Source organism: Canis aureus, chromosome X (genome assembly GCF_053574225.1).
Source record: "Canis aureus isolate CA01 chromosome X, VMU_Caureus_v.1.0, whole genome shotgun sequence".
NCBI classification, from domain to species: domain Eukaryota; kingdom Metazoa; phylum Chordata; class Mammalia; order Carnivora; family Canidae; genus Canis; species Canis aureus.
The window spans coordinates 52731133-52744903 of record NC_135649.1 but is presented as its reverse complement, the minus strand read 5'-3'; positions in this window follow the sequence as shown (position 1 = coordinate 52744903).

Below are 13771 nucleotides of genomic sequence, written 5' to 3'. Positions count from 1 at the left end.
CCATATAGTTACAAATGGCAAGATTTCATTTTTTATGGCAAATTAGTATTCTATCATATATATATTCTATATTCTATCATATATATATATATATATATATATATATATATATATATATGACTTCTTCATTATCCATTCATCAATCAATGGACACTTGGGCTGTTCCCATAATTTGGCTATTGTTGATAATGCTGCTATAAACATTGTGGTGCACGTATCCCTTTGAATTAGTGTTTTTGTATTCTTTGGGTAAATACCTAGTAGTGCAACAGCTGGATCCTAAGGTAATTCTATTTTTAATTTGTTGAGGAACAACCATACTGTTTTCCAGAGTGCCTGCACCAGTTTAACTTTCCCACCAAGAGTGCAAGAGAGTTTCCCTTTTCTACATCCTTGCCAACACCTGCTGTTTCCTGTTTTTGATTTTAGTCATTCTGAGAGGTATGAAGTGATATCTCATAGTTTTGATTTGCATTTCCCTTATGATGAGTGATATTGAGCATCTTTTTATGTGTCTGTTGGACGTCTGTGTGTCTTCTTTGGAAAAATGTCTATTCATGTCTTCTGCCCATTTTTTAACTATATTATTTTTGAGGGGGTATTGAATTGCATCAATTCCTTATATATTTTGGATACTAATCCTTTACCAGAGATGCCATTTGGAAGAATCTTCTCCTGTTAGATATGTTCCCTTTTAGTTTTGTTGATTGTTTCATTCCCTGTGCACAAGCTTTTCATTTTGATGAAGTCCCAATAGTATATTTTATTTCCCTTGCCTTAAGGAGACAAATCTAGAAAAAAAGTTGCTATGGCTGATGTCAAAGATACTATTATTTGTGTTCTTTTTAAAAGATTTAAATGGTATCCTTTCTCAAATTTAGGTCTTTAATTCATTTTGAATTTATTTTAGTTTATGAGGTAAGAGTTGTCCACTTTCTTTGTTTTATATTGCTGTCCACATTTCCCAACACCATTTGTGGAAGAGACTGCCTTTTTCCCATTAGTTCTTTTTTCCGGCTATGTCACAGATTAATTGACCATATAGTTGTGGGATCATTTCTGGGTTTTCTATTCTGTTCTACTGATCTATGTGTACATTTTGGTGCCAGTACAATACTGTTTTGATCACTACAGGTTGCTCATATAACTTGAAATCTGGAATTATAATGCCTCCAGCTTTACTTTCCTTTCTTCAGGACTGTTTTGACTATTCAGGGCAATTTGTAGTTCTCTAAAATTTTAGGATTGTTTGTTCTAGCTCTGTGAAAAATGCTGGTGGTATCTTTTTTTGGTGGTATTTTTTAAATTCATTTTTTATTGGAGTTCAATTTGCCAAAATATAGCAAAATATAGCATAACACTCAGTGCTCATCCCATCAAGTGCCCCCCTCAGTGCCTGTCACCCAGTCAACGACACCCCCACACACCTCCTTTCTGATATTTCCCACTCCTTTCTCACTCATGATTTTATTAATTTGAGTCTTTTTTCTTTTTAATAAGGCTGGCTAATGGTTTATCTATCTTATTAATTCTCTCAAAGAACCAACTCCTGGTTTTGTTGATCTGTTCCACAGTTATTCTGGTCTCTATTTCATTGAGTTCTGCTTGAATCTTTATTAACTCTCTTCTTCTGCTGGGTGTAGGATCTATTTGCTGTTCCTTCTGCAGCTCCTTTAGGTGCAAGGTTAGCTTTTGTATTTCAGTTCTTTCCAGTTTTTGGATGGATGCTTGTATTGGGATGTATTTCCCCCTCAGGCCTGCTTTTGCTGCATCCCAAAGATTTTGAACTGTTGTATCTTCATTCTCATTAGTTTCCATGAATCTTTTAATTCTTCTCTAATTTCCTGGTTGACCCTTTTATCTTTTAGCAGGATGGTCATTAACCTCCATGTGTTTGAAATCCTATCAAACTTCTTCTTGTGATTTAGTTCTAATTTCAAAGCATTATGGTCTGAGAATATGCAGGGTATGATCCCAATCTTTTGGTAATGGGTGAGACCTGATTTGTGAACCAGTATGTGGTCTATTCTGGAGAAAGTTCCATGTGCACTTGAGAAGAAAGTGTATTCAGTTGTGTTTGGATGTAAAGTTCTGTAGATATCTGTGAAATCCATCTGGTCCAGGGTATCATTTAAAGCTCTTGTTTTTTGGAAGTATTGTGCTTAGAAAATTTGTTGATTGTAGAAAGCGCTACATTCAAGTCACCAAGTATAAGTGTATTATTATCTAAGTATGTCTTAACTTTGGTTACTAATTGATTGATATACTTGGCAGCTCCCACATTTGGGGCATAAATATAGATGATTTTTAAGTCCTCTTCTTGGATAGATCCTTTAAGTATGCTATAGTGTCCCTCTTCATCTCTCACTAAAGTCTTCGGGATAAACTTTAGTTTATCTGATATAAGGATGGCGACCCCTGCTTTCTTTTGAGGACCATTTGAATGGTAAATGGTTCTCCAACCTTTTATTTTCAGGCTGTAGGTGTCCTTATGTCTCAAATGAGTCTCTTGTAAACACAGATAGATGGGTCCTGCGTTTTTATCCAGTCTGAAACCCTGCGCCTTTTAATGGGGTCATTAAGCCTGTTCACGTTCAGAGTTACTATTGAAAGATATGAATTTAGTGTCATCATGATACCTACTCAGTCCCTGTTTTAGTGGATGGTTCCCTTGGACTTATTCTATTACAGAATCCCCCTTAATATTTCTTGCAGAGCTGGCTTCGGGGTCACATATTCTTTCAGTTTCTGCCTGTCTTGGAAGCTCTTTATCTCTCCTTCTATTCTGAATGAGAGCCTTGCTGGATAAAGTATTCTTGGATGCAGGTTCTTCTCATTTAGGACCCTGAATATATCCTGCCAGCCATTTCTGGCCTGCCAGGTCTCTGTGGAGAGGTCTGCTGTTAATCTAATATTTCTCCCCATAAAAGTTAGAGATTTATTGTCTCTTGTTGCTTCAAAGATCTTCTCTTTATCTTTGGAATTTGCAAGCTTCACTATTAAATGTCGAGGTGTTGAGCAGTTTTTATGATTTTAGGGGGGGATCTCTCTATTTCCTGGATCTGAATGCCTGTTTCCTTTCCCAGATTAGGAAAGTTTTCAGCTATCATTTGTTGAAATACATATTTTGTCCCTCTGGGCTTTTTGGCGCCCTGGGGAACCACAATGAAACATAGGTTTTTCTTTCTGAAGCTGTCATTTATTTCCTTAATCTATCCTCATGATCTTTTAATGTTTTTTCTCTTTCTTCCTCAGTTTTCCTCTTTGCCATCAACTTGTCTTCTATGTCACTCACTGGTTCTTCTTCCTCGTTAACCTTCGTCCTTAAGACCTCCAGTTTGGATTGCATCTCATTTAATTGATTTTTAATTTCTGCCTGATTAGATCTAAATTCTGCAGTCATGAAGTCACTTGAGTCCTTTATGCTTTTTTCTAGAGCCACCAGTAGCTTTATAATAGTGCTTCTGAATTGGCTTTCTGACATTGAATTGTAATCCAGATTTTGTAACTTTGTGAGAGAGAGGATTGTTTCTTATTCTTTCTTTTGAGGTGACGTTTTTCTTCTTTTCATTTTGCTCAGTGCAGAGTGGCCAAAAACAAGTTTTATTGAGAAAAGGAGAAAAAGAGAGGAGAGAAAGAAGGAAAGAAAAGAGAAAAAGAAAAAAGAAAAAAGGATGAAAAAAAGAAAAAAAGAGAGAAGAAAAAGAGAAAGAATAAAAGGGTGGGGGAAGCCGACAGAAATCAAAAAGCAAAAGAAAATTAAAAAAAAAAAACAAAAAAAAACAAAACAAACAAAACAAAACAAACAAAACAAAACATGGGGGAGTATCTTCTGATTCTGTATACTGTAAGTCCCTTGACTTCCCCTGGAACTTGTCCGTCTAGCTGGTCTTCTAGGGGAGGGGCTTGTGCTGATTTGCAGGTGTTAGCACTTTGGGGGAGCTGGTCTGCCCCCTGCCTGGTGCAGGGCTCAGTAGGGGTTGTTTACCCCGTGAGGCCCCAGGAGGAACAACCACAGTAGCGGCCAGTTCTGGAGCCCTCGATTTAGCTCCCGCAGTTAACTAGGGAGCTCTCTGTGTGCAGGGGCCTGGATGCTCCGGGGCGGGGCCACTGATCTGCTCAGATCAGGGCAGGAGTGTCCTGGCTGTCCTGGGCCCTCCTGGCCTCTGCCTGTCCCGGGGGGAGGTCGAATCCTTGGCTGTGTCCATGCGCCCTGTGTTCCCGGGCTTGCGCTGTTGGAATCATGCTCCCCGCTGGGCTGCCCCCTCTCCGCGGAGCCTCCGCCAGAGCCCCTCTGAGCTGCTCCCGGGGCTGTGCAGTCCCCTCCGCGTGGAGCCTCTTCCTCTGCCGGAGCCGCCTCCGAGCTGCTCCCACGGCATTGCAGCCCCTTCCGTGCGGAGCCTCTGCCCGAGCACAATCCTTTATGCTTTTTTCTAAAGCCACCAGTAGCTTTATAAATGTGCTTCTGAATTGGCTTTCTGACATTGAATTGTAATCCAAATTTTGCAACTCTGCGGAAAAGACTACTGTTTCTGATTCATTCTTTTGAGGTGAGTTTCTTCTTCTAGTCATTTTGCTCGGTGCAGAGTGGCCAAAAACAAGTTGTAATGGGAAAAGGAGAAAAAGAGAGAAAAGAAAAAAAAAGAGGGGGGAAGCAAATAGAAAACAAAAAGCAAGGGGATGTATGCTCGGATTTTATATACTGTAAATCCTTCCACTTCCCCTGGAACTTTCCAGTGCTGCTCGGTCAATAACTTGCTTTTTCCCTGTCAGTCTAGGTGGTCATCTGGGGGAGGGGCCTGATGTTCTGATTCTCAGGTGTGAGCACTTGGGAGAGCTGCTCATCCCCCTGGCCAGGTGCACGGCTCAGTGGGATTTGTTTATCCTGTGAGGCCCCAGAAGGAACCACAACAATGGAGGCCAGCTCTCCAAACCTAGAGTCAGCTCCCGCAGTAACTATGGCAGCTCTCAGTCTGCAGGGGCCTGGATGCTCCGGCAGCGGGCCGCTGATCTGCATAGCTTGGGGCCACTCAGAAGCAGGAGCGTCCTGGCTGTCTTGGGTCCTCTCGGCCTCTGCCTATCCTTGGGGAAACGCCAGATCCTTGGACATGTCCCCCGGAGCCCTGGGCTCCAGGGCCTGCGCTATTGGAATCGCGCTCCTGGGCGCACAGCTCCCTCCACACCGGGCGGCTGCTGGAGCTGCTTAGTCATGGTGAATAATTGAATAACTTTTTTTTTTTTTTTTTTGCTGGCACACAGTTTATTTAACCGTATGGTCCATTTTTTTTAAATAATACTTTTTATTGGTGTTCAATTTTCCAACATGCAGAATAACACCCAGTGCTCATCCCATCAAGTGCCCCCCTCAGTGCCCGTCACCCATTCACCCACACGCCCTGCCCTCATCCCCTTCCACCACCCCTAGTTCGTTTCCCAGAGTTAGGAGTCTTTATGTTCTGTCTCGACTTTCTGATATTTCCCACACATAGCTCTCCCTTTCCTTATATTCCCTTTCACTATTATTTATATTCCCCAAATGAATGAGAACATATAATGTTTGTCCTTCTCCGATTGACTTACTTCACTCAGCATAACACCGTCCAGTTCCATCCAGGTTGAAGCAAATGGTGGGTATTTGTTGATTCTAATGGCGGAGTAATATTCCATTGTATACATAGACCACATCTTCCTTATCCATTCATCTTTCGATGGACACCGAGGGTCCTTCCACAGTTTGCCTACTGTGGACATGCTGCTATAAACATCGGGGTGCAGGTGTCACGGCGTTTCATTGCATCTGTATCTTTGAGGGAAATCCCCAACAGTGCAATTGCTGGGTTGTAGGGCAGGTCTATTTTTAACTCTTTGAGGAACCTCCACACAGTTTTCCAGAGTGGCTGCACCAGTTCACATTCCCACCAACAGTGTAAGAGGGTTCCCTTTTCTCCACATCCTCTCCAACATTTGTGGTTTCCTGCCTTGTTAATTATCCCCATTCTCGCTGGTGTGATGTGGTATCTCATTGTGGTTTTGATTTGTATTTCCCTGATGGCAAGTGATGCAGAGCATTTTCTCATGTGCTTGTTAGCCATGTCTATGTCTTCCTCTGTGAGATTCCTCTTCATGTCTTTTGCGCATTTCATGTTTGGATTGTTTGTTTCTTTGGCGCTGAGTTTAATAAGTTCTTTATAGATCTTGGAAACTAGCCCTTTATCTGATAGGTCATTTGCAAATATCTTCCCCCATTCTGTAGGTTGTCTTTTAGTTTTGTTGACTGCATCCTTTGCTGTGCAAAAGCTTCTTATCTTGATGAAGTCCCAATAGTTCATTTTTGCTTTTGTTTCATTTGCTTTCATGGATGTATCTTGCAAGAAGTTACTGTGGCCGAGTTCAAAAAGGGTGTTGCCTGTGTTCCCCTCTAGGATTTTGATGGAATCTTGTCTCACATTTAGATCTTTCATCCATTTTGAGTTTATCTTTGTGTATGGTGAAAAAGAGTGGTTTATTTTCATTCTTCTGCATGTGGATGTCCAATTTTCCTAGCACCATTTATTGAAGAGACTGTATTTCTTCCAGTGGATAGTCTTTCCTCCATTATCGAATATTAGTTGACCATAAAGTTCAGGGTCCAATACTAGGTTCTCTATTCTGTTCCATTGATCTATGTGTCTGTTTTTGTGCCAGTACCACACTGTCTTGATGACCACAGATTTGTAGTACAACCTGAAATCTGGCATTGTGATGCCCCCAGATATTATTTTTTTTAATTCCACTGGCTATTTGGGGTCTTTTCTGATTCCACACAAATCTTCAAATAATTTGTTCTAACTCTCTGAAGAAAGTCCATGGTATTTTGATAGGGATTGCATTAAACATGTAAATTGCCCTGGGTAACATTGACATTTTCACAATATTAATTCTGCCAATCCATGAGCATGGAATATTTTTCCATCTCTTTGTGTCTTCCTCAATTTCTTTCAGAAGTGTTCTATAGTTTTTAGGATATAGATCCTTTACCTCTTTAGTTAGGTTTATTCCTAGGTTCTTATGCTTTTGGATGCAATTTAAATGGGATTTACTCCTTAATTTCTCTTTCATCAGTCCCATTGTTAGTGTATAGAAATGTCACTGATTTCTGGGCTTTGATTTTGTATCCTGCCATGCTACCAAATTTCTGTATGAATTTTAGAAATCTAGGGGTGGAGGCTTTTGGGTTTTCTATGCAGAGTATCATGTCATAGGTGAAGAGGGAGAGTTTGACTTCTTCTTTTCCAATTTGAATGCCTTCAATGTCTTTTTGTTGTCTGATTGCTGAGGGTAGGACTTCCAGTACTATGTTGAATAGCAGTGGTGAGAGTAGACATCCCTGTCTTGTTCCTGATCTTAGGGGAAAGGCTCCCAGTGCTTCCCCATTGAGAATGATATTTGCTGTGGGCTTTTTGTAGATGGCTTTTAAGATGTTGAGGAATGTTCCCTCTATCCCTACACTCTGAAGAGTTTTGATCAGGAATGGATGCTGCATTTTGTCAAATGCTTTCTCTGCATCTAATGAGAGGATCGTATGTTTCTTGTTTTTTCTCTTGCTGATATGATGAATCACACTGAGTGTTTTACGAGTGTTGAACCAGCCTTGTGTCCTGGGAATAAATCCTACGTGCTCATGGTGAATAATTTTCTTACTGTACTGTTGAATCCTATTGGCTAGTATCTTGTTGAGAATTTTTGCATCCATGTTCATCAGGGATATTGGTCTGAAATTCTCCGTTTTGGTGGGATCTTTGTCTGGTTTTGGAATTAAGATGATGCTGGCCTCATAGAATGAATTTGGAATTACTCCATCTCTTTCTATCTTTCCAAACAGCTTTAGGAGAATAGGTATGGTTTCTTCTTTAAACGTTTGATAGAATTCCCCTGGGAAGCCATCTGGCCTTGGACTTTTGTGTCTTTGGAGGTTTTTGATGACTGCTTCAATTTCCTCCCTGGTTATTGGCCTGTTCAGGTTTTCTATTTCTTCCTGTTCCAGTTTTGGTAGTTTGTGGCTTTCCAGGAATGCGTCCATTTCTTCTAGATTTCCTAATTTATTGGCGTATAGCTGCTCATAAAATGTTTTTAAAATCGTTTGTATTTCCTTGGTGTTGGCAGTGATCTCTCCTTTCTCATTCATGATTTTATTAATTTTAGTCTTCTCTGTCTTCTTTTTAATAAGGGTGGCTAATGGTTTATCTATCTTATTAATTCTTTCAAGGAACCAACTCCTGGTTTTGTTGATCTGTTCCACAGGTCTTCTGGTCTCGATTTCGTTGAGTTCTGCTCGAATCTTTATTAAATTTATTCTTCTGCTGGGTGTAGGATCTATTTGCTGTTTTTTCTCTAGCTCCTTTAGGTGTAAGTTTAGCTTTTGTATTTGAGTTCTTTCCAGTTTTTGAATGGATGCTTCTATTGCCATGTTTTTCCCCCTCAGGACTGCTTTTCATGTATCCCAAAGATTTTGAACAGTTGTTTCTTCATTCTCATTAGCTTCCATGAATCTTTTTAATTCTCCCTTAATTTTCTGGTTGACCCTTCCATCTTTTAGCAGGATGGTCCTTAACCTCCGCGTGTTTCATGTCCTTCTAAACTTCTTGTTGTGATTTAGTTCTAATTTCAAGGTTTTATGGTCTGAGAATATGCAGGGGACGATCCCAATCTTTTGTTATTGGTTCAGACCCGATTTGTGACCCTGTATGTGTTCTATTCTGGAGAAAGTTCCATGTGCACTTGAGAAGAATGTGTATTCAGTTGAGTCTGTTTGTAAAGTTCTGTAGATATCTGTGAAATCCTTCTGGTCCAGTGTATCATTTAAAGTTCTCGTTTCTTTGGAGATGTTGTGTTAGAAGACCTTTCATGTGTAGAAAGCGCTAGATTGAAGTCACCAAGTATAAGTGTATTATTATCTAAGTATGTCTTCACTTTGGTTATTAATTGATTGATATATTTGGCAGCTCCCACATTCGGGGAATATTTATTGAGAATTGTTAAGTCTTCTTGTTGGATAAATCCTTTAAGTATGATATAGTGTCCCTCTTCATCTCTCACTACAGTCTTCGTGGTAAACTTTAGTTTATCTGATATAAGGATGGCGACCCCTGCTTTCTTTTGAGGACCATTTGAATGGTAAATGGTTCTCCAACCTTTTATTTTCAGGCTGTAGGTGTCCTTCGGTCTAAAATGAGTCTCTTGTAGACAGCAAATAGATGGGTCCTGCTTTTTTATCCAGAGTGACACCCTGCACCTTTTGATGGGGTCATTAAGCCCGTTCATGTTCAGAGTTACTATTGAAAGATATGAGTTTAGTATCATCATGATATCTATTCAGTCCTTGTTTTTGTGGATTGTTACACTGGATTTCTTCTTAAAGGGGAATTTTAGGAGTCCCTCTTAAAATTTCTTGCAGAGCTGATTTGGAGGTCACATATTCTTTCAGTTCCTGCCTGTCTTGGAAGCTCTTTATCTCTCCTTCCATTCTGAATGAGAGCCTTGCTGGATAAAGTCTTCTTGGTTGCATGTTTTTCTCATTTAGGACTATGAGTATATCTTGCCAACCCTTTCTGGCCTGCCAGGTCTCTGTGGAGAGGTCTGCTATTACCCTTATACTCCTCCCCATAAACGTCAGGGATTTCTTGTCTCTTGCTGCTTTAATAATGTTCTCTTTATCTTTGGAATTTGCAAGCTTCACTATTAAATGTCGAGGTGTTGAGCGGTTTTTATTGATTTTAGGGGGGAATCTCTCTATTTCCTGGATCTGAATGCCTGTTTCTCTTCCCAGATTAGGAAAGTTTTCAGGTATGATTTGTTCCAATGCATATTCTGGACCTCTGTCCCTTTCGGCGCCCTTGGGAACCCCAATTAAACGTGTATTTTTCTCCCTCAGGGTGTCACTTATTTGTCTTAATCTAGTCTCATGATCTTTTAATTGTTTGTCTCTTTTTTCCTCAGTTTCCCTCTTTGCCATCAACTTGTCTTCTATGTCACTCACTCGTTCTTCTACCTCGTTAACCCTCATCATTAGGACCTCCAGTTTGGATTACATCTCATTCAATTGATTTTTAATTTCTGTCTGATTAGGTTAAATTCTGCAATCATGAAGTCCTTTGAGTCCTTTATGCTTTTTTCTAAAGCCACCAGTAGCTGTATAATAGTGCTTCTGAATTGGCTTTCTGACATTGAATTGTAACCCAAATTTTGTAACTTGTTTGGAGAGAGGACTGTTTCTGATTCTTTCTTTTGAGGTGAGGTTTTCCTTCTAGTCATTTTGCTCAGTGTAGAGTTGCCAAAAACAAGTTGTATTGGGAAATGGAGAAAAAGAGAGGAGAGAAAGAAGGAAAGAAAAGGGAAAAAGAAAAAATAAAAAAGGAAGAAAAGAAGAAAAAAGAAAAAAAGAGGAAAACGAGAAAGAAGGAAAGAAAGATAGAAAGAAAGAAGAAAGAAAAGAAGGAAAGAAAGAAGAAAGAAAGAAAGAAAGAAAGAAAGAAAGAAAGAAAGAAAAGAAAAGAAAAAAAGAAAAGAAAAGAAAAGAAAAGAAAAGAAAAGAAAAGAAAAGAAAGGAAGGAAAAAAAAGGGTGGGGAAAGCAAACAGAAATCAAAACCAAAAAAAAAAAAAAAAAAAGAAAAGAAAGAAAAAACAAGGGGGAGTGTCTTCTGGTTCTGTATACTTTAAGTTCCTTGACTTCCCCTTGAAGTTCCCCTGGAACTTGTCCTTTTAGCTTGTCTTCTGGGGGAGGGGCCTGTTGTGCTGATTTTCAGGTGTTTGCACTTGGTGGAGCTGCTCTGACCCCTGTCTGGTGCAGGGCTCAGTGGGGGCTGTTAACACTGTGAGGCCCCAGGAGGAACAACCACGGTGGCGGCAGCCAGCTCTTGAGCCCTGGAATTAGGTCCCACAGTAACTAGGGAGCTCTCTGTCTGCAGGTGCCTGGATGCTCGGGGGTCCAGGCTGCTGATCTGCTCAGCTTGGGGCAGGAGCGTCCTTCCTGTCTTGTGCCCTCCTGGCCTCTGCCTGTCCTGGGGGGAGGTCGGATCCTGGGCTGTGTCCCCGGTGCCCTGTGTTCCCGGGGCTGTGCTGTTGGATTCACGCTCCCCGCTGGGCAGCCCCCTCTTCGCGGAGCCTTCGCCCTAGTCCCTCTGAGCTGATCCCGGGTCCAGCCGGGCACGCGCTGCAGCCCTTAGGGAGCTTGGCGCACTGTCCCCGGGGCACAGGTGTCTGTTCGTGTCCCAGGGAGCCTGAGGGCATCCCCGCCCTCCTGGGGTCCTGCTCCAACTCTCTGTGAGCCCCTTTCTGTCCGGGAAGATTGGTGAAGCTCCTTCTTCTCCAGGACGGGGCTTTCCTGTCCTGGGGACACTCGCCCCAGCCTTATTCCGGCTCCTGGCGGGGCCTCTTCCCCTTGGATGCCTTTTGTTTCTTTATTTCTTTTTTCCCCGCCTTCCTACCTTGATAGAAGCGTGAACTCTTCTCACTGTAGCATTCCAGCTGTTCTCTCTTTAAATCTCAGGCTGAATTCGTAGATTTTCAGGATGATTTAAAGGTTATCTAGGTAATTTGGTGGGGACAAGTGACTTGGGGACCCTACTCTTTCGCCATCTTGCCCCCTCCCTCCTTGAGGACCATTTGAATGGAAAATGGTTCTCCAACCTTTTATTTTCAGCCTGGAGTGTCCTTAGGTCTAAAATGAGTCTCTTGTAGACAGCAAAGAGATGGGTCTTGCTTTTTTATCCAGTCTGAAACCCTGTGTCTTTTGATGGGGTCATTAAGCCCATTCACATTCAAAGTTACCATTGAAAGATATTTATTTAGTGTTATCATAATACCTATTCTGTCCCTGTGTTTGTGGCTTATTTCTTTAGACTTCCTCTTTCTTTTACAGGGTCCCCCTTAATATTTCTCGGAGAGCTGGTTTGGTGGTCACATATTCCTTCAGTTTCTGCCTATCTTGGAAGCTCTTTATCTCTCCTTCTATTCTGAATGAGAGCCTTGCGGGTAAAGTACTCTTGGCTGCAGGTTCTTCTCATTTAGGACCCTGAATATATCCTGGCAGCCCTTTCTGTCCTCCCAGGTCTCTGTAGAAAGGTCTGCTGTTTTTTTTTTTTTTTTTTTTTGAAAGATCTGCTGTTAACCTAATACTTCTCCCCATAAATTTTAGGGATCTCTTGTCTCTTGCTGCTTTAAGGATCTTTTCTTTGTCTTTGGAATTTGCAAGTTTGACTATTAAATATCGAGGTGTTGATCTTTTTTTATTGATTTTAGGGGGGAATCTCCTATTTCCTGGATCTGAATGCCTGTTTCCCTCACCAAATTAGGGAAGTTCTCTGCCATGGTTTGTTCAAATATGCTTTCTGGTCAGTCCCTTTTGGCGCCCTCTGGCATCCCAATTAAATGTAAATTTTTTTCTTCTGAGGCTGTCATTTACTTCCCTTAACATTTCCTCATGGTGTTTTACCTGTTTTTCTCCTTTTTCCTCAGCTTCCTTCCTTGCCATCAACTTGTCTTCTATGTCACTCACTGTTTTTCTACCTCATTAACCCTCATCGTTAAGACCTCCAGTTTGGGTTGCATCTCATTTAATTTATTTTTAATTTCAGCCTGATTAGATCTCAATTCTGCAGTCCTGCAGTTTCTTGAATCCTTTATGCTTTTTTTTCCAGAGCCCCCAGTAGCTTTATAATTGTGCATCTGAATTGGCTTTCTGACATCGCATCGTAATCCAAATTCTGTAAGTCTGTGGTATAGAATACTGTTTCTGATTCTTTCTTTTGTGGTGAGTTTTTCCTCTAGTCATTTTGCTCAGTGCAGAGTGGCTGCATAAGTGTGCTGCGTCACAAATATCAATGATGACCTATGTAAATTTCACCTTAGATGATTCTTGTTAGAAGTGAAAACCTCTCTGTAGCGTTCCAGCTGTTTTTTCCTTCAATCTAAGGTCGAATTCATAGGTTTTCAGGATGAATTACAAGTAATCTAGGTAAGTTGATGGGGCCAGGTGTGTAGAGACACCTCCTCCTCTGCCATCTTGCCCTCCCCTCTCTTGTTTCTTCTTCATTAGACTAAGATTATGAGTCAGTTTTCAAGAATAGCATAGAATGGAGGATGTATTCTCTTTACTGAGACATATTATTCCTTTGGTGTTTATTACTTTGAAATCTATTGCAAGGAAGAACTTTCTTTTCCTCCTTTTTTATATTTATTTATTTATTTATTTATTTATTTATTTATTTATTTATTTATTCAAACATTTGCTTACATTAATATTAATTTGTATATTCTCATTTTATTCAATGAATTAATCCATTGGTATAATTCATTTATTTATGTTTGTTTAAATTGTCTCAGATTTGTCCAATGGGCGTCACTCAGGTTGGATCTTGTGTCCTCTTTGATTTTATTTTATCATTCTTTGAGCATTCTCTTTCAGGTACAGCAAGTTTTTCAAGGGTCATTTTCTACTTTTTCTGCCTCAGTTCTTGAATCAGCTCCAAGACCTTTTTGTTCCTCTTAATAGAAACGTTTATTTAGAAACTACGATTGGACACTAGATTTGCTCATTATTATGGGGTGTTATTGTTTCTGAGCCCTTTTAACAGACAGCGCTAGGAAATATACATACATAGATATATATGCATGTATATATGTCTTTATCATCTTTTTATCTATCATCTGTCTCATCTATCCTTTCATTGGTTATTTATCATCTCTCTCTCTTATCTATGCAACCAATCTATTGAAAAACATGAACATATACTA